Source organism: Stegostoma tigrinum, chromosome 19, assembly GCF_030684315.1.
Source record: "Stegostoma tigrinum isolate sSteTig4 chromosome 19, sSteTig4.hap1, whole genome shotgun sequence".
NCBI lineage: Eukaryota > Metazoa > Chordata > Chondrichthyes > Orectolobiformes > Stegostomatidae > Stegostoma > Stegostoma tigrinum.
In genome coordinates, this window is record NC_081372.1 from 18949468 (window position 1) to 18976795 (window position 27328).

At 42.4% G+C, this 27328-nt stretch overlaps 1 protein-coding gene across 4 annotated transcripts in view; it reads right to left on the reverse strand.

Annotated features, from left to right (window-relative positions):
• The window catches only part of LOC125461430 (uncharacterized), a 103116-nt gene extending 76724 nt beyond the window's left edge, over positions 1-26392 (reverse strand). For 3 of the 4 annotated variants that reach the window (XM_059652761.1, XM_059652760.1, XM_059652758.1), the window contains exons 1-2: positions 26226-26392; positions 22315-22408 (exon numbers count right to left, since the gene is read on the reverse strand). The gene's annotated coding sequence lies outside the window, so the exon portion shown is untranslated. The remainder of the gene's footprint in view (positions 1-22314; positions 22409-26225) is intronic. The other variant, XM_059652759.1, reaches the window with a different exon arrangement.
• Positions 26393-27328: the final 936 nt, after the last annotated feature.

Genomic DNA, 27328 nt, shown 5'->3' on the forward strand with positions numbered 1-27328 from the left:
TCTTAGAATGCTCACAAATTTTAACTGTTTCCTCAAAATGAATGATGGCATTGGGTTAATTTCATATCCAATGGTAAAATCTACTTTAAGAGCTGAGGGAAATCTCAGTGGCATTGATAGTATCTTATTGTCAGCAATAAACTCATCATTTGCATATTTTTGCACTGTTATTGCACAACTATTTGAAAATAAAATGTGGACAGGGATAAATTTTGGGGGTACACAGAACTGCCAGAATAGGCAGATACAGATTCTTGCAGCCTTAGGGTATGTGTGAATGCTTTTCAAATAATTTATATATTTTATCAAAGCTGAATGGGAAAGAGATCCTAAGAGAAATTTAACAAACAACATTGACACAACTTCAGGAAAAGAATGGTGTCTCAAAGTTCTACAGTCCAACTAGTTGTCTGGTAACATACAATTTGAGTATTATTGAAGAAAGGCACATTTCGTCAAACTTTTCATCTTGCAGTCTTCAGGAAAGTTGCAAGAAATATCAATATAAAGGGGAACAATGGTTCACTATATCAGATAAGAGTGTTGACTGGTTGACAAGTAGGCTCTGACTGGTAGAGACATTTACATAGAGAATGAGCCAGTTAGATGATGACAGATAGCTAAATGCCAAGGTTTGTTTAAATTTGAACCAGGCAGGTTAATCCAAGACAAGTTACTGATCATGTAAAACCAGTTGGGGCTGGCAAAATTTAAAACATCAGATATTCTGTGATGGACAGCATTTGGTAAATAATCCTGAATATGTTATAAACTATGTTGACAACCAATTTAGCATTATCAATTGGTTCAGAGTGTGGTGCATTCATGTCTGTTAGAAGTTATTCACAGGATTCTATGGTTTTGCCTCTTCTTGTTTGAAAACTATATTGCTAGGGTCTATGATGTATGCAGTCTTCCAGGATGCCATTCTGCCTATGTGAACATGCAAGGTTTCATGCACACGTTTCTAGGTAATGAACATGATGGCCATAATGAATGTTCTTTCCCCCCATACTATCCCACAGCAGCGCTGGCTGGCATACTTAAAGTTACATGGATCAGTGACTGAGGTACAAATGTTTCTGTGCCAAATCTCATGGTGCATTTTATAGGTATTTGGAATCTCGCCCACAGGTGTAATTTTGCTTAAGAAATATCTTTTGCCTTGATTGTATCTCATATGATTATTTAAAGGGAAGTTTTGTACAGGATCAAGAGTATATAACTTTACTTGAAGGTATATTAAATAATATCAAACCTTCAAAAGGATAAGCTATCTCAGCACAGTTCCAAAGATTGTGAAATAAACCAATGCTACTGTGGATATGTTTCTATTAATTTTGTGATAGTAGATTTGGAGCCTTGATAAGTGGCGCCAAGAAATATTCCATTCAGTCGTGTATCCCTATATAGTGTTCACTAGTCACTATGGAGCTTTCTATCATAGCTTGGGGTTTACCATGTAACTACACTGGAAAAGGCATGGAGAAGACATTAAACAGAATGCACTGTACCAAATGCATTCATAGCTATTATTCCATGTTAATCAGACCGCGGTGTTGGTGGGTTAACACAGATACTATGTAATCAAACCAACAGCATTAAAGCAGAAAGAAAGGGTCAGCCAATATAGTACAATGGTATTATTCCTACCTTTGAGCCAAGAGTCATGCGTACAAATCCCACCTGTATGACAGCATCACTGAACAGGTCGACTGGAAAATAGCATTTTTCAAGAATAGAAATAAATGAATTCTGTTCCAAGTAGAAGATTCTTTAAAACCATTTTAGCTTTTTCTCATTTTAATGATAACTATCCAATATTTTGGATTGCCCTTTTCTGTACAACATGTCTAACTGGGTAATGCTCGCTCAAGAGGTTTGTTTCTCAATTTGGTGTTGGAAACCCGTGATCTGGGTACTTTCTGATTCTGACAAACATTACATATGCATCACTCATGCAACATAATCTATAAATATCAATGGCCTAATGGAGTCAGAAGCCAGCTTAGCCATGATAGGGACTGCCGCTGCTTGTCAGAAGAAAGGACACAGCATTTTGGGAGGTCAGTAGTCTCAAAAGCTACCAAACGTAAAGGTACTATGCCCAGTCCAGAACAAAACACTCTCAGTGATTGAAATCTTTCAACTGCAAAGAAACAATTTAAATCTTCTCTGCAATCAACCCATCAGATTTGCGCTAACGTTCACCAGACTGCTTGTATTTGGCTATTTCTGCATTGAAAATTGCCTTCATTCCCATTCCTGGCCAATTTACAAACTTCTCATGGAGGGGAGCAGGTTCCAGACCTCAGTCTAAGAATTCCAGCACATCCCAGAGACATTGGGAAGGTGACTTGCCAGGCTGGATTTTAATGGAGGAGGCAGGGAGACTGAATTAGGTAACCTCCCAGCCTGACAGAGCCACCTCCTTTAAAATGAATCCACCCACTACATTTTCATTCTGGTAGATTTGGGCCAGACATTTCAGAAGGCAGAGCTGAGATAGAAGGGGTGGCATGGTGGCTCAGTGGTTAGCACTGCTGCCTCATAGCACTAGGGACCCGGGTTCAATTCCACCCTTGGATGACTGTCTGTGCGGAGTTTGTATGCTTCCGCACCACCCCCACCACCCCGTCCCCCCCCCCAAGCCATGTCTGTGTGGCTTTCCTCCGGGTGCTCTGCTTTCCTTCCCACAGTCCAAAGGTGTGCAGGCTAGGTGGACTGGCCATGCTAAATTGCCCTGTAGTGTTCAGGGATACGTAGATTAGCTGGGTTATGGGGTATGGGTCTGGGTGGGATACTCTGAAGGTTGGCGTGGAATTGTTGGGCTGAAGGCTGATTTGCACACTATAGGGATTCTACGATGATGAGAATGAGAAGGACAGATGGCCAGGCTGGCAGGCTAGAACACTGGACTCCCTTTATTGAGGTGCAGGCCCAGTTTACTGATGAAGTCCTCAAGCCCTCACCTCCCCAGTCATCCTTTGTGTTCCCAATTCTGCCCTCCATGCTTCCTCATATTCCCCATGCTTGACCATGTCCCCATTTATTCTCCACAGCTATTCATCCAGTACTCGCTATAGACAGACCCTAGGAAGTCTTTGAAATGGGTATTTTTATTAAATAAAATCTCCATTTAGTCTAATCTCATTCAACCACCCAGTTCTACGATGGAGCCAAGAAGAGTAGTTGTGCCAATCGCACCCTTATCTCAATGCAGAATATAAGGCAGTATAAATCGTATAAGAAAACCTGTTAAAGGAAGGGATTCATTTTGTAGAACTCAAATTCCGGTATAACTCAGAACAGGTGTCAAAAGAACACGATAATGAAATGTGAAGCTGGATGAACACAGCAGGCCCAGCAGCATCCCAGGAGCACAAAAGCTGACGTTTCGGGCCTAGACCCTTCATCAGAGAGGGGGATGGTGTGAGGGTTCTGGAATGAATAGGGAGAGAGGGGGAGGCAGACCGAAGATGGAGAGAAAAGAAGATAGGTGGAGAGGAGAGTATAGGTGGGGAGGTAGGGAGGGGATGGGTCAGTCCAGGGAAGACGGACAGGTCAAGGAGGTGGGATGAGGTTAGTAGGTAGGAGATGGAGGTGCAGCTTGGGGTGGGAGGAGGGGATAGGTGAGAGGAAGAACAGGTTAGGGAGGCAGAGACAGGTTGGACTGGTTTTGGGATGCAGTGGGGGAAGGGGATATTTTGAAGCTTGTGGAGTCCCACTGCATCCCAAAACCAGCTCAGCCTGTCTCCGCTTCCCTAACCTGTTCTTCCTCTCACCCATCCCTTCCTCCCACCCCAAGCCGCACCTCCATCTCCTACCTACTAACCTCATCCCACCTCCTTGACCTGTCCATCTTCCCTGGACTGACCTATCCCCTCCCTACCTCCCCACCTATATTCTCCTCTCCACCTATCTTCTTTTCTCTCCATCTTCGGTCCGCCTCCCCCTCTCTCCCTATTTATTCCAGAACCCTCACCCCATCCCCCTCTCTGATGAAGGGTCCAGGCCCGAAACGTCAGCTTTTGTGCTCCTGAGATGCTGCTGGGCCTGCTGTGTTCATCCAGCCTCACATTTCATTATCTTGGATCCTCCAGCATCTGCAGTTCCCATTATCACTCAAAAGAACAGGAACTGGTTCTTAAAGTGACGGGCAGTGGTTGTTATTTTTTCTGGAAGGCTATCAAACAGATGGGAGCATTTTTAACAGATTCAAGTGGAGGGGTTCGTCTGGAAAATATGCAGAAAATTATCGTCCCCAGTGAACAATCGATAGACAATTCACTAACTTTAAGCTGATACAAAGGCATGTGCCATTATTATCACATAGACTACCATGGATGAAGAATTACTGTTTATACAACAGTACAACTACATATACCACGTAATGTGCCACTAAGACTAAAGACTATGACCAACTTTTCAGCATAATTGCTGTCCGATGGTGGAAAAAGTGTACGTACTTGAAAATGAAGAATTCACACCCTTGAGAATGAATGTGTGCCTTTAGCTTAAGCTTCTTGCAATGGCAGAAGAATTTAGACTTATTAAAATCAAGAAAAATAGGTCCAACAACAGCCAGTTACATTTCAACTGTTCTAGGAATGGCCTGTCAGAGAGCAACAGGTCTAAGGTTACGGAGCAACGAGTCAGGGAACAACCAGTAGAAGATTTCACTGTTTTATGACAGAACCCAAACAAAAGGCAGGATTAATTGTTCCATAGTTCATAAATACAAGATACTGTTAAAAAGCAAAAAGTATGCCTGGTCCAGAGGTCCAGAATACTGCCAAAAAAACCTTGATTTTTCAACAAGTTAGCCAAACTCTATGAAACAAATTTATGAGAATAAAGACCAGCTAGAGATTGCAATGGGGCAATTACCTGTTTCAGCAATAAAGACGTCCTCTGCAAAACCAATCCAAGAGATTGGCTCTCCAGTTTAAAGCAGCTGATACAGCACACAGTGTCAAGGAAGAATCAAGACCAAAAGTCTTCACCCCAAAGAGCTACTAATCTTCTAATCTTGAAAAGAATTTTTTCTGACCAAATTTTACAAACTACTTCCTGACTGAATTTGTGAAGTCAGAGACTTAAGGAAGATGGCTTTATGGTAATTGTAATTATATATACAAACGAATAAATATTGATAATGAAAACAGCTTGTAGGGGGATGTAATACAAGAGCATCAGGTTTGAAAGGGTCAATGATGAGGCAGGCATCGATCGCCACCCAATATGATGATGTCAAATGGATGTGTGGGAGAACAGTTTTGGGTCCCGAAAGGGTAAGATATCAAGGTCTTGTTCATAGTTTTAGCAACAAAGTATTTGTAGACTGGTTGTTTTTTCTTATTCAGGCATGGTATGTGGGCTTTTCTGGCTGGGTCATTATATATTGCCCATTCCTAGTTGCTCTTAAGGAGATGGTGATGAGCTGCTTTCTCAAACTGCTGCAGTCCATTTGGTATAGGAACACCAATATCATTTAATAAATTATATCTTGTTTAAGACAAAAGCTGCTTTTTTTCTGACTTCCAAGTGATTTATGTCTACCTCACTGAACTAACCTGTAGATTGTGTTCAGGAAAGAAGATGGTGGCAGCTATTTCCACCCGCTATAACCTTCATCAAGATAAGCTGCAGTGAAGATCCATCAAAAAACAAAGTTTAATGATGAGGCCATTCTACCCATATCTAGGTGTCAATGCCTGGTAGAATCATGATCAAACTGACTGAGTAGTTCTGAAGCACAAAAGAGACTATTGCTTTTCACTAATCATAAAGGAAACTTTTTCTGCATTATCGCTATAGCATTTTTGCCCGTTGAATTACAAGTCCACAATGCAAGGGGATTTGTTCTTATTTTTCGCAATTTTTTTATCTTAATATCTATTGGATACAAATGTGGAAATAAGTCAGCCACTGATATTGTTCACCCTGAGTTATAGCTTGTTCTGTGGGAACTTATACGAAGGATGTTATTAAGCTGGAGAGGGTTCAGAAGAAATTTACCAGGATGTTGGCAGGTATGGAAGGTTAGAGTTATAAAGAAAGGCTGCACAGACTGGGACTTTATCACTGGAGTGTCGGAAATTGAAAGGCAATCTTATAAAAATTTATTATATAATGAGGGGTACAGATAGTTGGTTGTAGTTGTCTGTTCCCTGGGATGGGGGATTTCAAGACTAGGTGGCATATTTTTAAGATAAAAAGAGAGGGATTTAAAAATGACGAGTGGATTTTTGTTTTACACAGAGGGTAGCTCACATGTAGAATGAAGTCCCTGAGGAAGCAGTGAATGGGGTACAATTACAATATTTAAAAGACGTTTTAAGTACATAAAGGGGAAAAATCTAGAGAGATATGGGCCAGGAGAGGGCAGGTGGGATTAGTTTAGTTTGGGGTTATGTTTGGCATGGACTGGTTGCATCGAAGGATCTGTTTCCATACTGTATGACACTATGACTCTATAAGTACAGGAAGTGTTCCTTAACCAGTTTTCTCACAGGAGGTATGGTTAAATCTTTGAGAGCTTGAAAGCCTCATTGTGAATACCTGACTGAGCCAACCTTTGAACTTAGGTTAACAATGCCTCAGGAAGCCAGACCAATTTATAATTCTGATTTGTATAATAGCTCAAACTTTGTTGATATATCTTTGCTATTTGGTATGCTGTTCCATTTGTTTTGCGATGGTAAATTGTGGTAACAAGAAAGAAAGCCATAACTTTTAGAAATTCTGAACTTAAAAGCAAAGGAATGTTTTTGAAATAAATAGCATTCTAGCTCTTCCCTGTCCCAACGCCTGGGCAGAGTTCCACAAATCAAATAATTTGGAAATCTGAGTACAGAGGTAAACAAGTTTTACCTGATTTTCTGTGAACGGAAATGAATGAGTGAAGTTTACAATTTGAAGTACATTTTTGCCATTTTCTTCTGTATGAATAAATTATCTATGTTACTTATATTTTATGTCAACCAAAAAGGTTATTATCTATTATCAATTAAGATTAAAAGTACTGCAAACAGTTAATTGCAATTATTTTACATCAGACAGCAACAAATTATCCATTTATCCACACCTTTCAGATGTAGCTGCAGTCAACATGTAGGATCCACTAAAACTTCCTTTGGGCACAGATATGAGAACATCCTACTCTTAAGTTGTATGTCGTTGGCGAGACAGCAATCCTATTTAAATGTGGTTTCCTGCTCACTACAGATAGCTCTTACTGGTCATTTAATCTGACTATGAGGGCATTAATTATTACATTTGTTTGTGTTTAAAATAGTATTTAATCCATTTCTAAAGCATACATTGAATCACCACACAGTTGGAACTAACTCTTTAATTGATGTGTGAAACATTAATAAAAGCAAAGTACGATTGTGCAATGAATGAACTTTGTCACTTTCAATATATTGACCTATTAGAGATCTGGGTGCAGGTTCTTTTACCTGGAATCCTCACCTGAATACACAGCTGTTGCAGATTATTCTCAGAAGCTGGGAGGTTGTAACATATAAACATCGATCGATTCAGGGAAATGAAGGGAAGATGAGCCCACCTAAATTGTGGATTTATCATGAGAAGTTACATTTACACAGCACCTTTAATTTAGTAAAATTCTGCTAAGTACTTGGCTGAGTGTTACACAGCAAAATCGAGACTGAGCTGCATCAGGCAGTGTTAAGGCAAATAGCCAAAAGCTTGATCAGAGGAACATGTGAAAGGAACGTGTGGTCAAGTTGGAGAGGTTTAGGATGGAGATTCCACACTAGGCAACTGAAAGCACAATCACCAAAGTGCAGTGATTAAACCTGGGGATGCTGAAGTAGCCAAGAAGAACAGGCAGATATTTCCTCAATGAGTCACACAGCACAGAAACAGGTTCTTCAGCCCAGCACATCCATGCCGACCAGTTTGCTAATCTGAACTAGTTCCATTTGCTTGCATTTGGTCCAAATCCCTTTTCTATTTATATCCCTGTCAAAATGCCTTTTCAGTGATGTAATTTTACTTGCTTCTTCTACCATTTCCTCAAGCAACTTATTCCATAGCACCACCCTTTGTGTAAAAAAGTTGCCCCTGAGGTTCCATGAAAATTTTTCCCCTCTGTCACCTTAAATCTATGCACTCTAGTTTTGGATTCCTCTATCCTGTGGAAAAACTTTGGATATTCACCTTATCTAAGCCCCTCATGATTTTACAAACCTCTATAAGGTCAGCCATCAGCCTCCTATACTCCCAGGGCAAAACAAACCAGTCTATCCAGTCTCTCTTTTTAATTGAATGTTCCAGTCTCAGTAACATCCTTGCACACTTTCCAGTTTAATAACATCCTTCCTATACCAAGGTGATGAAAATTGTACACAGTACTCCAAATGTGGCCTTAACAATATCTTCTACAGCTGTAGCTTGATATCCCAACATGTGTATTCAATACTCTGACTATAAGACCATAAGACATTGGAGCAGAAATTAGGCCATTCGGCCCACTGAGTCTGCTTTGCCATTCAATCATGGCTGATAAGTTCCTCAACCCCATTCTCCTGCTTTCTCCCCGTACCCTTGATCCCCTTGATAATCAAGAAACTATCTATCTCAGTCTTAAATGTACTCAATGACCCGGCCTCCACAGCCTTCTATGGCAGTGAATTCCATAGATTCACCATTCTCTGGCTGAAGTAGTTTCTCCTTATTTCCATTTTAAAAGGTCTTCCCTTTATTCTAAGGCTGTGCTCTCAGGTCCTAGACTCTACCACCAAAGGAAGCATCTTCCCAACATAAACTTTGTCCAGGCCATTCAGTATTTTGTAAGTTTCAATTAGATCGCCCCTCATCCTTCTAAACTCCAAAGAGTACAGTACCAGAATCCTCAAACATTCATTATACGTTAAGCTTTCCATTCTTGGGGCCATTCTCGTGAACCTCCACTGAACCTGCTCCTGGCCAGTACATCGTTCCTGAGATTTGGGGCCCAAAACTGCACAAAATTCTCCAAATGTGGCCTGACCAGAGCCTTTTAAAGCCTTTTTTACTCAAGTCCTCTCGAAATAAATGCCAACATTACATTCATCTTCCTGACTACTGTCTCAACCTGCAAGTTTACCCTGAAAGAATCCTGGACTAGAACTCCCAAGTCTCTTTGCACTTAAGACTTCTGAATTTTCTCCCCATTTAGAAAATAGACAGTGCTTTTATTCTTCTTACCAAAGTGCATGACCTCACACTTTCAATGAAGGTCAGCGTGGTCAATGCCTCCTTCACCACACTGTGATGCCAATTTCAAGGAACTATGTACCTGTACCTATACCTGTACATCTTTCTGTTCAACAGCATTCCCCAGGCCTCTAACACGAACTGAATAGGTCCTTCCCTGTGTTGTCCTATCAAAATGCCATGATTTCATTGAGATTGCCACAAATAAGAGGTTGTAGTCCAACAGGTTTATGTGAAATCACAAGCTGTTGGAGCACTGCTCCTTTGTCAGGTTAAGTTTTCCAAGACGAAGACACACATCACAACATTGATATTGAAAATGGTTCACGCTCAGACAAATTGTAGGGTCTCAAAGCAACGAAATGAAGAACCAGTACAGATACAGTGAAACATATGCTGTAAATATATAGGTTCACTTGTTATATTTCGCAATACTTGGCCTGTGACTTCAAAGTGTTTATGTGATTGGCTTTTGAGCTTCAGGGTACATGGAGAATGTAATTTAAAGAGAACAAAGAAAATGGCTTGTGGTGTTCCGGTTGGCAAAAGGTGACAAGGATTCAGAGAAGCTATTACAACAATATTATGTCAAGAGTTAAAACCATTTCAAGATATGACCCCCACATTTATTTATTAGCTGTAGATGCTGGTGTTTGTCAAACTTTGGCCAATCTGTCTCCTTCTGTCTTTTCCTCTTGTTTCTGATGTTATTCAGGTGGTCATTAAACTCTCATTATTGGATTCCCTCCATCTTCAAGTGCTCTCCTACTCTTGTGTTCAATGTGACTGGTGTGTAAAGCACTACATCCCACCACTCCACAAGGACAATGGGAAGAGACATTTACGATATCTGTGATGGTGTCCTTTCTGATGTGAATCAGCTTATATGCATCATAATGCCTTTTGTCTACAAAATGAAGGTGGAATGCACACAAGTCATCTGCTAAAGTAGCCTTTTATCAAGGTCAGAGCAAGGACAGTAGAGTATAAAATAGTGGGAAATCTTTCGATAATGTGTCAGCAATCAAGTGAATGGAAATTCTTTTAAAAACCCAGGTGATTGTGACAAAAGACAGCAACCCATGACAATGTAGCAGTTCCCACTATCTCTGATACAATGTAGCACTCGTTCAGTACTGACCTGAATCCACAAGCTTCTAAGATAATAAAATGTGAGGCTGGATGAACACAGCAGCATCTCAGGAGCACAAAGGCTGACGTTTCGGGCCCAGACCCTTCATCAGAGAGGGGGATGGGGTGAGGGTTCTGGAATAAATAGGGAGAGAGGGGGAGGCGGACCGAAGATAGAGAGTAAAGAAGATAGGTGGAGAGAGTGTAGGTGGGGAGGTAGGGAGGGGATAGGTCAGTCCAGGGAAGACGGACAGGTCAAGGAGGTGGGATGAGGTTAGTAGGTAGCTGGGGGTGCGGCTTGGGGTGGGAGGAAGGGATGGGTGAGAGGAAGAACCGGTTAGGGAGGCAGAGACAGGTTGGACTGGTTTTGGGATGCAGTGGGTGGGGGGGAAGAGCTGGGCTGGTTGTGTGGTGCAGTGGGGGGAGGGGACGAACTGGGCTGGTTTAGGGATGCAGTAGGGGAAGGGGAGATTTTGAAACTGGTGAAGTCCACATTGATACCATATGGCTGCAGGGTTCCCAGGCGGAATATGAGTTGCTGTTCCTGCAACCTTCGGGTGGCATCATTGTGGCAGTGCAGGAGGCCCATGATGGACATGTCATCTAGAGAATGGGAGGGGGAGTGGAAATGGTTTGCAACTGGGAGGTGCAGTTGTTTGTTGCGAACTGAGCGGAGGTGTTCTGCAAAGTGGTCCCCAAGCCTCCGCTTGGTTTCCCCAATGTAGAGGAAGCCACACCGGGTACAGTGGATGCAGTATACCACATTGGCAGATGTGCAGGTGAACCTCTGCTTAATGTGGAATGTCATCTTGGGGCCTGGGATGGGGGTGAGGGAGGAGGTGTGGGGACAAGTGTAGCATTTCCTGCGGTTGCAGGGGAAGGTGCCGGGTGTGGTGGGGTTGGAGGGCAGTGTGGAGCGAACAAGGGAGTCACGGAGAGAGTGGTCTCTCCAGAAAGCTGACAGGGGAGGGGACGGAAAAATGTCTTGGGTGGTGGGGTCGGATTGTAAATGGCGGAAGTGTCGGAGGATAATGCGTTGTATCCGGAGGTTGGTAGGGTGGTGTGTGAGAACGAGGGGGATCCTCTTGGGGCGGTTGTGGCGGGGGCGGGGTGTGAGGGATGTGTTGCGGTAAATACGGGAGACGCGGTCAAGGGCGTTCTCGATCACTGTGGGGGGAAAGTTGCGGTCCTTAAAGAACTTGGATATCTGGGATGTGCGGGAGTGGAATGTCTTATCGTGGGAGCAGATGCGGCGGAGGCGGAGGAATTGGGAATAGGGAATGGAATTTTTGCAGGAGGGTGGGTGGGAGGAGGTGTATTCTAGGTAGCTGTGGGAGTCGGTGGGCTTGAAATGGACATCAGTTACAAGCTGGTTGCCTGAGATGGAGACTGAGAGGTCCAGGAAGGTGAGGGATGTGCTGGCGATGGCCCAGGTGAACTGAACGTTGGGGTGGAAGGTGTTGGTGAAGTCGATGAACTGTTCGAGCTCCTCTGGGGAGCAAGAGGCGGCGCCGATACAGTCATCAATGTACCGGAGGAAGAGGTGGGGTTTGGGGCCTGTGTAGGTGCGGAAGAGGGACTGTTCCACGTAACCTACAAAGAGGCAGGCATAGCTGGAGCCCATGCGGGTGTACGTGGAACAGTCCCTCTTCCGCACCTACACAGGCCCCAAACCCCACCTCTTCCTCCGGTACATTGATGACTGTATCGGCGCCGCCTCTTGCTCCCCAGAGGAGCTCGAACAGTTCATCGACTTCACCAACACCTTCCACCCCAACCTTCAGTTCACCTGGGCCATCTCCAGCACATCCCTCACCTTCCTGGACCTCTCAGTCTCCATCTCAGGCAACCAGCTTGTAACTGATGTCCTTGACCGCCTCTCCCGTATTTCCCGCAACACATCTCTCACACCCCGCCGCCGCCACAACCGCCCCAAGAGGATCCCCCTCGTTCTCACACACCACCCTACCAACCTCCGGATACAACGCATTATCCTCCGACACTTCCGCCATTTACAATCCGACCCCACCACCCAAGACATTTTTCCATCCCCTCCCCTGTCAGCTTTCTGGAGAGACCACTCTCTCCGTGACTCCCTTGTTCGCTCCACACTGCCCTCCAACCCCACCACACCCGGCACCTTCCCCTGCAACCGCAGGAAATGCTACACTTGTCCCCACACCTCCTCCCTCACCCCCATCCCAGGCCCCAAGATGACATTCCACATTTAAGCAGAGGTTCACCTGCACATCTGCCAATGTGGTATACTGCATCCACTGTACCCGGTGTGGCTTCCTCTACATTGGGGAAACCAAGCGGAGGCTTGGGGACCGCTTTGCAGAACACCTCCGCTCAGTTCGCAACAAACAACTGCACCTCCCAGTCGCAAACCATTTCCACTCCCCCTCCCATTTTCTAGATGTCATGTCCATCATGGGCCTCCTGCAGTGCCACAATGATGCCACCCGAAGGTTGCAGGAACAGCAACTCATATTCCGCCTGGGAATCCTGCAGCCATATGGTATCAATGTGGACTTCACCAGTTTCAAAATCTCCCCTTCCCCAACTGCATCCCAAAACCAGCCCAGTTTGTCTCCTCCCCCCACTGCACCACACAACCAGCCCAGCACTTCCCCCCCACCCACTGCATCCTAAAACCAGTCCAACCTGTCTCTGCCTCCCTAACCGGTTCTTCCTCTCACCCATCCCTTCCTCCCACCCCAAGCCGCACCCCCAGCTACCTACTAACCTCATCCCACCTCCTTGACCTGTCCGTCTTCCCTGGACTGACCTATCCCCTCCCTACCTCCCCACTTACACTCTCTCCACCTATCTTCTTTACTCTCCATCTTCGGTCCGCCTCCCCCTCTCTCCCTATTTATTCCAGTTCCCTCTCCCCATCCCCCTCTCTGATGGAGGGTCTAGGCCCGAAACGTCAGCTTTTGTGCTCCTGAGATGCTGCTTGGCCTGCTGTGTTCATCCAGCCTCACATTTTATTATCTTGGAATTCTCCAGCATCTGCAGTTCCCATTATCTCTCCACAAGCTTCTAAATCAGTGGCCAGCATGTTATCACTGTATACCATCACACAAAGAGAACAAGAACTTATGAAGGGATGAAGTGAAGGCACTGAGACTCAGAATACAGGAAGGGGCAAAAAGTTCAGATGTTAAAATGAGGCCTTGTCTGTTCTCTCCGGTGAATGTAAAGGCCAGAAAACCTCTTTGTACCAGAACAAGGCAGTTCATTCTTGTGTCCTGGCAACTAACCATCCTTCATCCAATGCCTATTAACTGTTTTATAAAACACAGAACTGTGGATGCTCGAGATTTGAAACAAAAACAGAAATTGTGCTGGAGAAACTCAGCAGGTCTGGCTTCATTTGTGGGAAGAAAGCAGAGTTGATGTGAAGAGTCCAATAACTCTTCATCAGAATGCTGCTTTCTTCTCACAGATGCAATCAGACCTGCTGAGTTTCTCCAGCAATTTTTGTTTTTGTTCCTATTAAGAGTTTATTGGGTCAGTTATTGTATTACTGTTTTTGAGATCTTGTTGTGTACAAGTTAGTTGATGAAATTCCCACATTATAGTAATGGATACAATTTAAAATATTTCACTGGCTACACGGATACACTAAAATTGTTAATGGTGCTACGTAAATGCAAATCTTTTCTTATTTTGATTCATTAAAAAAAGCGTGCTGAAAAGAAGTGAAAACCCTGTCTTAAACTGTGGCCAGTAAACACCTTTGCAGAAGTACACAGGATCAGAGAATTTTACAGCACAGAAGGAGGCCATTGAGCCCATCGTGTTTTTACCAGCTCCTGAAAGAGCTACCCAGCTGGTCTCATTCTTATGAATCACAGAATCCCTACAGTGCAGAAAGAGGCCTTTCAGCTCATCGGGTCAGCACCAACCCTCCAAACAGTGTCTCTCCCCATCTCTGTAGCCTGCATTTACCATGGCTAATCCACCTAACCTGCACATCTTTGGATGGTGGCAGGAAACTGGAGCACCCAGTGGAAAGCCACTCAGACACTGGGAGAATGTGCAAAGTCCACACAGCTACCCAAGGCTGGAATCAAACCTAGGTCCCTGGTGCTGTGAGGCAGCAGTGTTAACCACTAAGTCATTGTGCTACCTTTCCATGGCTGTCTTTAAATTCAACACTTTCCAACATTTCTCTCCAGCTCTCTTTTAAAAGTCTTATGGAACACTGCACATTGCAAATTCCAATGACTCTCTGAATAAAGATGTTTCTCCTCATCTCACTCTAAGCTCTCTTGCCAGCAATCTAGAAATTGTGACCACTAGTTATTGACATACCCACTGGTGGTAACAGAATATCCTTCTTTACCTTGTCAAAATTGTTCATAATTTTGAACACCTTAATGAGGTCTCCACTTAACCTTCTCTGCTACAAGAAGAACATATTCAATCTCTCCAATCCTTCCTTGTATCATTCCTGGTGTTGCTATAGTATATTTTCTTTGCAGTGTCTCCAGGGGTCAAACATCCTTTCTTAAATATGGCGCCTAGAACTGAATACATTATTCCAAATGTCATCTGACCAATGATTTGTAGGGATGTACCATCATGTCCTTGTTTTTTTCACTCTATGCCTCTACGTATAAACCCACGGATCTTATAAGCCTTCTTAACAACTGTTTCAACCTACCTGGCCATCTGCAGAGAATCATATACAAGAACCCCAACATTCCTCTGCTCCTGTCTCCCTTCAAAGTTGTACCATTGAGCATGTATTGTCTCTCTGCGTGTCTTCTACCAAAATGTATCACCTCACATTTCTCTGCATTGAAATTCATCAGGCAGGTGCCTGCCCATTTGGCCAACTTGTCAATGTCCCTCTGACGTTGTTCAGCATTATCGTCATGATTCACTATTCTCCCTCGTTTAGTTTCATCTACACAATTAGAGAGTTTTCCCTCAACACCCATTTCCAAATTGCACATATAAATCAGAAAAAGCAAGGATAACAATATCAATCCCTGGGGATCTCCACTTTTAGCTCATCTCCAATCTGAGAAATCCCCATATGTAACTATCTGCTGTTACAAAACTTTTGGCCAACTTCTAATCCATGCTGCCAAGGACCCATTAATCTCAAACATTTTAAATTTGCATTTTTCTTTTTTTAAAAAAGGCCTCATTCATAGATATCACGCAGGAAGACTTCTGGGGCTGCCAAAGAGTCTGTAATGAGCAATATCCTGTCCAGGCAAATGATCTACTCACTTTTGGCTTGTTTCCATAAGTATGAGTTCCTCAATAAATGACACCATTATTCCACAAAATTTCTTGGATGCATGTTTGTCCATGCCTTTTTTTGCTGAAACTTGCTGGGCATCATGAAATAGCTGGAACACTGGCAATTCTGATGCCCATTTAGAATTCACTCTTTGCTTAGAATCCTGCCTTTTCCAGAAACAGAATGATTGCATGCTATCAAAATTAAACAGTGGTATGAGAAAGTGAGAATTTACACCGTTTAAACTGAAAGCTGACCTATGGTCTGCAATTACTATTCAAAAGTTGTAAAACATGCTTTCACCTGTCATATGGGACAATTGTAAGAACATCAAATTCCAAAGGTAAACAGCATAAAGTCCTTCAAAGCCAATGTTGCTTGGGAGTCTATTCATGACTCTTGAGCTGCGATGGGTATTTATGTGTTGTAGTGCAATCCCAGTCACTTTTTATTGTGCATTTTACCACCGTGATTTACAAGATTTTATTAGACAGTAAAATCCTTCTTCTAACAGGCACAAGACAAAGAAAGGATGATGTGACCTCAAGCAGCTCATTTATAGAGGACGCCCAAATTCCTGTGTTTTACTAAAATGATACAAAGATTTTAATGTTTATTTTCACTGAAATAGAATGGCTTGAAAGAAGATAGAATGAAAATTATGAAGGAAATTCATCTATAATCCTCACTGTGAAACCATTTTAACTATATTGACAATGATGCCAGAATAATGGGCAGAATTTTGTAAGGTCCGGAACAAAATGGACAACAGTAGAAAATCTGAGAATACCTGTGTAAAGTTCAGTGAGGCTTTTAGCAACATTGGAAACAGCAATTTGCATTTTCTAACAGAGTGTCACAATGAAATTCTTGCTTGGGAGCTGTAAGATGAAATTTAACAGGGAATATTGTTTATTGTCCTGGAATCTCACCTCATTAAGATGTAGCTTCCCATTCTACCTCTTACTGGATGGAAATTAGACACCAAAAATTCCCAACAAGACAATCGGATTGGATGCGTGGCAACTCCAGCTCACTGCTTGCTTCTCCGGACTTCCAGCTTGGACACTCCATGGGCAGTGTGCACCCCATATCCATAGACCTTGATATTAAAATATGCCAGCCTGCTCCCATCATCATGGCACATTTGTAATCCTCTTTCGCACTGTAATGCTATACATTGGAGTACAATAGAATTTCTCATTGCAATGCTGTTGCAAGGACATTTTTGGACAGGAACAGAGCACATGCATTACAGGAGGCCGCATCTCAGGGTTGCTCACTCACTTTGTGCCTACCTGGATGTTTGCAGCATCTCTGCCTTGCATTGCCTTTTTAATGCAGACACCAAGCCAGGCAGACTGTTATACTTGTCAGCAGACACTAATCCAGGGGCTTGACATATTGCCTTATGTCACCATGTTACATTGCTGTTACACCTGCATCATGTGCCAGTAGCTGATGTGGCAGAAACACTGCAAATGCTATAACCAAATGTCCATGTCTCAAAGTTGGGATGGAGTGGTGCTCAGTCACAACAAGGGAGACCACTCGACAGTCAGGGTATCCCAACACAGCAAGTTATGGTCAGTCTCTGATATCAGTCCAAGGGCTTGGGCACAGATAGCAGTGATCAGGGTCAGGTCCCACTTTTCATACAGGGTGAGGTACCCTACTTCCTTTCTTTGCTATTTCTGCCCTTACTTGAGCCATTTTCTCCTGCATGGAGACTAAAAGAAAAATTGAGGGAGATCAAAATGGGTGGCACAGCAGTAGTGTTGGTGCAGGTGAGGGAAGGGTGTTGAGCAGTTCTGAATGAGTGAGTAGGAGATACAGTGTTAGTAATGTCGGGGTTTGGGTAAGTGAGAGTAAGCGAGGCTGATGCGACATGCGATAAGGAGACAGGTAGAACACGAGCCTTGGTGAGAGGTGGGGCAATCACGGGGGTAGAGTGTGTGTGAGGTCGTAGAGAGAAAATTGCATTGTGGAGAAGGTCAATGAATTTATACTACATTGTAACGTAGGTGGCTAATAGATGAGTTTGGGATGATAATGTGGAAAACTCCACCACAGAAACTCTCCATGAAACTCAATGGAAATGACAACCGAAAGAACTGCAGATACTGTAAATCAGGAACAAGAAAAATGTTGCTGGAAAAACTCAGCAGGTCTGGCAGCATCTGTGTTTACTTCACAGATGCTGCTAGACCTGCTGAGCTTTTCCAGCGACTTTGTTTTTGTTCAATGGAAATGCCACCTGACCAAAATATTGTATGCATTCAGTCCCTTTCTTTTCAAGGGGCTCTTCTTACCATTTTTCACCGACTATTTTTTGATTTCTGGGACCTTTTGATTTCAGGGGCTCCTTTTTCATTCTCACTAACTCCTTCTGTGGGTGAGATGCAGTCAGGTATCTCACAGAAGCAGAAAAATTCACCTATATCCTCAATAATGATCAACCTGCTATTCAGCTGAAAGCTACAACATATAAAGTGAGCTGAGATTCGCTAGGCGGAATTCAAGTTGACTCATGACAACAGCCATGAGTTTACAGCATTTTTTTTTCAATTACACACACTTCATAAGAAGCACATTAACTATCAAGGACCCCATTACTTGTCACATCATGTTTTCCATTGTTGATAAAGCTCTACTTGGCAGTTTCCCTTCCTCTCCTCGTTTTACAGACATTCCTACTTCAAGCCACTCACTTCTTGCCTTTCCTGACAGACTCGCTCACTCCTTGACCATACCTGGCAGTTTCATTTCATCCTCTAGCCTTGGCAGGCAGACTTGCTCTACACCCCTGGCCTCATCTATGTGCTTTACCCTCTGGTCTTGGCCAGGAGACTGGCTCTCCCCTCTGGCCTCACCAGGCAGACTTGGTCCCTTAGTCTCCCCTGGCACTAGCTCTCTCCTCTGGCTTTGGCCAACACATTCGCTGTCTCCAGGCCCTGTCACTCTTGTTGCTCACTTGCCACTCCTTCAGTCACAGGTTGTTTCTCACTCTAGCTGCGGCTGGTAGTTTCACCAATGAGTTCATCAGCAGCAAACACAGGGGAGAAACCGCCTGTGATTGGAGACACTGCTGCTTTCAAAATGTCTCAGTTTCATGTGCCGCAGAAACCCTTTTCTGATTGGTTACACTGATGTTTCATTTCCCTTGGGTGAATTTGGCCACTTTCGGAGGCAATATGACCTGTTGTCCCATGAATTTTGAGCACTGATTTGAAATAATCTTGCTCCAAGGTAACCTGCTTCAGACACTGGATCACACAAATGAAATTTGATCTATAGATAACACAGTGTGGAGCTGGAGGACCACAGCAGGCCAGGCAGCACCAGAGGAGCAGGAAAGCTGACGTTTCGGGTCGAGACCCCTCTTCAGAAAAAGTTGATTTTTCTGAAGAAGGATCCCAACCTGAAATGTCAGCTTTCCTGCTCCTCTGATGCTGCCTGGCCCGCTGTGGTCCTCCAGCTTCACACCGTGTTATCTCTGGCTCCAGTATCGGCAGTTCTTACTGTCTCTGAAAGTTTGATCTTTTCCTTTATGAGAAAATACGTCAGTATTCATCATCTGATGGAGAACTGAACATGCCTGTCCCTGTCATAAGCCCCCAGCCCCAACTGTCCCCCATTCTTATTCTGTTTTGAACAAAGCATCCCAACATTGTTAATCAGGTGATGAAACTGAAAATGAACTGAAATTTTCTGAAGAAGGGTCATGGCTCGAAATGTCAACTTGCCTGCTCTTCTGATGCCGCCTGGTCTGCTGTGCTCCTCCAGCTCCATGCTGTGTTATCTCTTATATATGAAACCAAAAATGTATTACATTCTGCTTTAGTTTGCACCCTTGTCTTTTAAAGGAACAGGTCATGGCACCTGGACATTACAGGAAGAGCAAACTTGATGGGACGAATAGCCGAATTTAGATCCTATATTTTATAGTCATAAGGAAAAAGCATGTTTTACAACTTTGCATAATTGAAACAGATCTTCAATAATAGACAAGGAATGTGAGGATGAGCCTTTGAATTGATACCAATTTTAGATTGGGTGTGAGGATCAAGTGTGGAAGATGCATGGAATATGTCACAAAACATTGGCAACATAAAAACAATGATAATGAAACAACATATTTAGAGAATTGAGTTTAAACTATTTCAGAAGTAAATCAGCTCTACATCTATCACTAGATTATTGGTTAGTCTTGTCCATACATAGTAGCAGATAACCATTATCTCAAAACTACACACTTCATGAAATATTCAATGAATCAGATATATGTTCGTTACAACATAATCGGTATTATATCTGTTACCCTCTCTAGAAGTAGCAAATCATGTTCACATCTGTTTGTAGATGGCCAGAATCCACATATACCATACTGTAGATTAGTTAATTCTGGCTGAGATAAAAGCCAAGAACTTTTTGAATCAAAGGAATGCAATTTGAAGATTGGTCTAGTGGGGGAATTGCTGAGGATGTGGACTTTGTGGATATCCATTTTTTTACAGATGCTATTTTATTCACTGGATTATGGCATTGGTGGCTAGGCCAGCATTATTGCCCATTCCAAAGGGCATTTAAGAAGAATCGTATTTTATTGCTGTGTGTCCAGAGTCAGATGTAGTCCAGCCAAGATAAGATGGCAGTTTCCTTCCCTAAAGGACATTAATGAACCAGATGTTTTTCTTCCCCTGACAATTGGCAGTGGTTTCACAGTTATCATTAGATTTTTAATTCCATCTGTCATGGTGGGATTTGAATCTGGGTCCCTGAACATCACTGGGGTTTTTGGATTAACAGTCAGTGATAACACCACTAGGCCATAGTTTAACAAGCATCAAGTTTAAAAATTAGTAACCAATCTTCCATCCACTGCCATTTGTGGAAGAGGGTTCCAAACATCTACCACCCCTTAAGAGTAGAAGTGTTTACTATCATCTCTCCTGAACAGTCTAGGCCTAATTCTCAGGCTATTCTCCTGAGTTCTAGAATTCCCAATTACTGGAAATAGTTGATCTTTATCTACACTATTTTTTCTTGCTAATATCTTGAAGAGTTGGTGACAATTGTGCAGAACATCACCGCCAACTCTGCAAGCCAGAAGCCAAACTTCTCGTTGTTCATCATTTCAATCCATTACTCTGCTCTCATCCTCACATTTCTGGGTTTAATCTTTTCGCAGTGTTTCAGTGCAGCTGGCGGAATTGTGGCTTATTTGCTGTTTAGGTATATTACAGCCTTTCAGACTCAACATTGAGTTCACCAACTTCAGCTGATGAACTGTGTCCTCCATTTCGATATTGCCACCCCCTCCATCACTGTGTCTGAATCTTATTTTTTATGTTTTTGCTTTCATTCAGGAATGACATTTAATCAACTATAAACACTTACTCTGGATTTATGCTTTGGAACCTCTCTACAACCATTATCACACACTTTTCCCTTTATGATACCATTGATCTGTAACCTCCCTTGCCTTCTAACGTGTCCCTGATCTGACCTTAAATAAAAACTGAAAAGACTGCGATTGCTCTAAGTCAGAAATAAAAACAGAAGCTCACCGTGTCTGGCAGCATCTGTGGAAAGAAATCAGAGTTAACATTTCGGATCCAGTGACCCATTCTCCTGATCTGACCGTCTTTTCCACTTGCTCCTCCCCTTTATCTCCAAACCTATCACATTTCCACTGAACAAAAGACTGAAAGTGTTAACTCTAATTCTTACTTCACGGTTGTTGCCAGACCTGCTGAGTTTTTCTAACACTCTTTGTTTTTCTTGAGATCTCCAGTATCTGCAGTATCTGCAGTCTTTTACTTTTGTTGATATGAGATTAGCCTGATTCACTAAAGGTGGGTTAGAAGGGACATCTCTTCTGCTTGCTGTACTAGGGGTCATGCATTCAAGGTAAGGGGGGGAAATTTCAAAGGAGATGCGAGGGGCACGTTTTTTTACATTGAGAGTGGTAAGTGCCTGGAACGTGCAGCCAGGGTTAGTGGCGGAGGCAGATACCAGAGGGACATTTAAAGGGCTTTTAGATAAGCACAAGAATAAACAAAGAATGGAGGGACATGGACAATGGGCAGGCAGAAGGGATTAGTTTAACTCGATGACATATTTGGCCAAAATCGCGGGTCAAATGGGCTGTTCCTGTGTTATGCTGTTCTATCAACATGGTGAGGAGCTGGAGGAACACAGTAGCAGATAGCATCAGAGGAACAGGAGAATCGATGTTTTGGGTCAATACCCTTTGTTGGACTGATGAAGGTTTCCAACCCAAAATGTTGACTCTTCTGTTCCTCTGATGCTGCCTGACCTGCTGTGTTCCTCCCGCTCCACACTATGTTGACTCCAACTCCAGCATCTGCAGTTCTTGCTATCTCTGTACTGTTCTATGTTCTACTTATACAGCTCCAGCACTTTGAAGATGGGTGAATGATGTGGGGAGTCGATGTGATCCTCAGAATTGAGCTTGAATCATTCCCAGATAGATCTACATCCTCTCAATCAATTTACTACTTGTTGTGGTCTACTTCGGGGACTGAAGGTCCCAAAGACAAATAGCACTTGCTCCCAAAGGATTTGTTGTTGGTTAGTACTGCAAGGGGCATGCTTTCCCATAATAAAGCTTAGAATTTCTTGTCCTTTAAAGTAGGTCTAATTCAAGTTCTTCTTACCAAGTCGTCACTCTGAGTCCTGATGCTTCTATGGAATTGGCTACTTGTCCACCAATACAGCTTCAACTTTCCATCCTGATTTTTAAATGTTCTTCTGTGTAATTAATGTAAACAAATTGGGCTGTTAGTATTTTTTTCTTAGCCTGAAGGCAAATGTTATTTGCAAATTTAAGGAGTGGACCAATTAAAGTGCTGTCAGTTCCCTATGTAGTTGCTGGTACACTGTAGCAAAATATTACTGTTACTCATGTTGCACTCTTCCATGACACAACTACAAAAAAAAGTTCCATTTGTGGAACACTGAAAGTTTATGATTGAATTTTAAAAATTGGGAGATAGCTCAAATTTAATATGTCCAATAAATAATAAATTAATCAAGAACACATCTATATCATAAAACAGAATTCACTGAAGCATATTATTAGGGACATCAGAGCACCAAACAAACGTTAAATGAAGAGTTAGTGTAGATTACTGAAAGCGGAACTCAGTTAGGCATTTTTTTTCAATATTCATATTGCTACACTTCACAACTTTTGGATGTGAAGGGATATTTGGCAAACGTGGATATTTGGTGTTACCCTACAGATGAGTCATGACCACATTAAATGGCAAAACAGTTATGAGCGGATAAATGGTGCTAGCGAGTTTTGAGAAGATTTGTAGCTCAGGTTGAGATTCTGGATGTGAGTTTGCTCGCTGAGCTGGAAGGTTAGTTTTCAGACGTTTCGTCACCATTCTAGGTAACATCATCAGTGAGCCTCCGACGAAGCGCTGGTGTTATGTCCCGCTTTCTATTTATCTGGTTAGGTTTCCTTGGGTTGGTGATGTCATTTCCTGTTCTTTTTCTCAGGGGTTGGTAGATTGGCTCCAAGTCAATGTGTTTGTTGATGGAATTCCGGTTGGAATGCCATGCTTCTAGGAATTCTCATGCATGTCTCTGTTTGGCTTGTCCTAGGATGGATGTGTTGTCCCAATCAAAGTGGTGTCCTTCTTTATCTGTATGTAAGGATACGAATGATAGTGGGTCATGTCGTTTTGAGGCTAGTTGATGTTCATGTATCCTGGTGGCTAGCTTCCTGCCAGTTTGTCCAATGTAGTGTTTGTCACAGTTCTTGCAAGGTATTTTGTAGATGACGTTCATTTTATTTGTTGTCTGTATAGGGTCTTTTAAGTTCATTAGCTGCTGTTTTAGTGTGTTGGTGGGTTTGTGGGCTACCCTGGTGCCAAGAGGTCTGAGTAGTCTGGCAGTCATTTCGGAAATGTCTTTGATGTAGGGGAGAGTGGTTATGGTTTCTGAGCCCGTTTTGTCTGTTTGCTTGGGTTTGTTGCTGAGAAATCGGCGGACTGTGTTCATAGGGTACCCATTCTTTTTGAATACGCTGTATCGGTGATTTTCCTCTGCTCTGCGTAGTTCCTCTGTGCTGCAGTGTGTGATGGCTCGTTGGAATAATGTTCTAATGCAGCTTCGTTTGTGGGTGTTGGGATGGTTGCTCCTGTAGTTCAGTATTTGGTCCGTATGTGTTGTTTTCCTGTAGACGCTGGTTTGAAGTTCCCCATTGGCTGTTCGCTCTACTGTGACATCTAGGAATGGCATCACCAACCCAAGGAAACCTAACCAGATAAATAGAAAGCGGGACATAACACTAGCGCTTCATCGGAGGCTCACTGATGATGATACGTAGAATGGTGACGAAACGTCTGAAAACTAACCTTCCAGCTCAGCGAGCAAACTCACATCCAGGATAAATGGTGTAGTCCTGTTTCCAGGCAGTAGGTGTTAGGAACAGTTCATGTGGCCACTTATTCATCATTTTCAGTCTATATCACATCACCTATCTCTGTACAGTCTCTGAGGCCTGATTGAATAATTGTCTCATGGTAACATGACAATATTTCTATCTGGCCTTTATCTTGAATTTTGTCGGAGTGACGACATTGCTTCCAATCATCATCTTATTAATTTTTTCTTCATTTAATCATAGATAAAGTCTTATCTTTTTAATTATCACATTGTATGCAAGACCAACAATCCATATAAACGCTGTCCTGATCAAATGCAACTCAATTTATAACTTAATAAAAACCGAAAGAACGGCAAATGCTATAAATCAGAAACAAAAACAGAAATTGCTGGAAAAACTCAGCAGGTCTGGCAGCATCTGTGGAGAGAAATCAGGGTTAACATTTTGCGTCCGGTGAACTGATTGTAGCTGGGAAAGTGTCAGAAACCTTGCCACCCCTCTCCTTGTTTGAGTCAATCCTTGAAACATACCACTAACAAAAGCAGAGGCTGCTGCAGAGATTCAGCAGGTTTGGCAGCATCTGTGGGAAGAAAGCAGAGTTAATGTTTCAAGTCCAGTGACGCTTCATCAGAACTTGAAACGTTAACTCCCCCTTCTTCCCACAGATGCTGCCAGGCCTACAGAGTTTCTCCAGCAATTTCTGCTTTTGTTTCAGATCTCCAGCACCTGCAGTTTATTTTTATCTTCAAACCTACCATTCTGACCAACCTGCCTGAATATCACCTCAGGTATAATGGGAACTGCAAATGCTGGAGAATCCGAGATGACAAAGCATGGAGCTGGATGAACAAAGCAGGCCAAGCAGCATCTTAGGAGCATAAAAGCTAACATTTTGGGCCTAGACCCTTCATCAGAAAATTCATCCAGCTCCACACTTTGTTATCACTTCAGGTGGTTTGGTATTAAATTTTGCCTGATTAGGCTCCTGTGAAGTTTTTGGGATTTTTTTTGCCAAAGTTAAAGGTGCTACATAAATGCAAATTATTGTTGTTAAGTGTTGGGAAGGAAACTAATTTCAAATCAAAGTGGCCTCCATCTGGAACATTTCTTGCAGGTACCAATTGTTTTTGCTTCATGAATGGCAAATATTATATGACCATTAACAGTATTATGAAAACGCCTCCACGAAATGCTGTCTCGTCACTCTACAGAATTGCCAAGTTTGCTTGTTTAAACAGTTTGTTTTTCTCAAACAGTAATCAGCATGGTGAGGGCAGGGGCCGGGTAATTGTGATAACTTTCCTGAGAAACCAATGCTTGGGTAATTGTATCGCTCAAGGTCAACAAAGTAGACAAACGATAGAAAGCTCCCCACCCACATTCACCAGGCACCACACAGAGTGTCAGTCGTAAAAGACGCGGTCATGGAAGGGCGGGCTGGGACGGAAGGCAAACACCAAAACGGAGATGAAATTGCCATCCAACCTTAATATTCCTGGACATCTTGTAATGATACAACTATGTTGCTGATTCTGCTGTGCATGTCCTTCCCAGCGCTGTTGCTGCGCTTGACTTTTACAGTTCTCCTTCCTCTCTTATCAGCAAAACAATGCACTAAGCTTATCTCTGCATTATAAAAAAAGGCCCTGAAATCCATGCTTATTGTTAATTATGATATTCGTCCAGATGAAACCCTGATCTACATGCAAATATCGATTAAACCAACTCTTGAAAAGAAACTGAGACTTTTGTGACAAGATGAAACATGCCTGATGCTTCTAGTCTCTAATATATTATGAATTTACATTGGGAAGTCTTTTAGAAAAAGAAGTATCTTTTACCGAAATGCCGCAAGTGACAGCACTGTTTAAATGTTCAACATACGAAATTGCCTCAAACAGAAGCGTAAATTAATACCGATATTAATCGACTTGTACATCACATCAAAGATAGCAATGCACTTCTATGAATGCGTTCAATTGCAAACGGAAGTTAAAATGGTGATAAGGAACTGGCAAATACTCGAAAGTAATTAGCACCGTCACGGAAAAATGAGCAGCAAAGAAGCAGTGCTCAGATATTCCAATCGACTCTATTCTAAAAAGAACACTTAGAAGCTAGAACAGATATGAACTGTTGACAGTAATAGAAATATCGCACACTCACCCCACAGCCCTTGTTGGAAAAGATTTCATGTAGTTTTGCTCTGCTTTTACTTTCCACTAGGAACTAGCATCACCCAAACGCAGCTCGCAGGATACACGGAGGCAACAGGATGGTACAGAACGCCCTTAGCTCATGCTTGCAAATCTAGTTCGTGCTTTTCCAGTTCTGGCAGCTGCAATGGAGAAAAAAAAATAAACCCGTCAGACAGGTTTTATTATTATATTATAACAGGTAAAACTAGTCTCCTCCATGCCATGTAACGCCTGAATTAAATATTTATTTTGTGTTTACTTTATGACTGAATCTCTAAGGCTTCTGGTTTAACAGAAAACAGAGCATTCATCTTTCCAAATGAAATAAAACACTTTTCTGCTTTTTAGTCACTTCACAAGCTACCTGTTCATTCAGATTGTTGAATTGTCTGTTTCTACTGGTCAAGTCAAATTATTCTCTAACTTTCATAAATATTGATATTCTGAGATTTTCCAAGATTTTGCCATCACAGTCATTTTGAGGTATATTTTCGATCTGCAGTTGCAAAACACGTAAAAATTCTGTGAATTATTCAAAATGTAACATGTTTGGACATGTTTGGAAATAGGTCCAAAAGTCGAGGAATTTTTAAAATGCAGTGGAGTGAAAAATGTTAATTATGCACGATAGTTCACTAATGAAATGAATATAGAGTTTATGAAAAAAGCTTTTGTTCAATTCAATTACTTTTCTGTCTTTCATCAAAGATATGAAATTTGAACAGTTTAAGGAATCTGATGATTGAATCTGTTATTGTAGACAATACAAACTGAATGAATTATATTATGCTAATCTTCATTATTGATATGCTGCAGACAGGCAGACAATGAAGGTGGAGGGATATAAAATTAGTCACTTCCTAATATCTGAATGAATGTGCATCCTATTTCTGTATGGATTTTGAGTAACTGAATTAAATTAATTTAACAATGGTGTTATTTTAAAATGAAGAATGTAGTGCACTGGCTTTGTTTTTTGCTATGGTTTTAAACTTTATATTGACAAAAAAAATGGTTGGGCGGCCCCTGATAGGGTGCTGCAAGAAAAACACCAAATAATGGCTAGCAGAA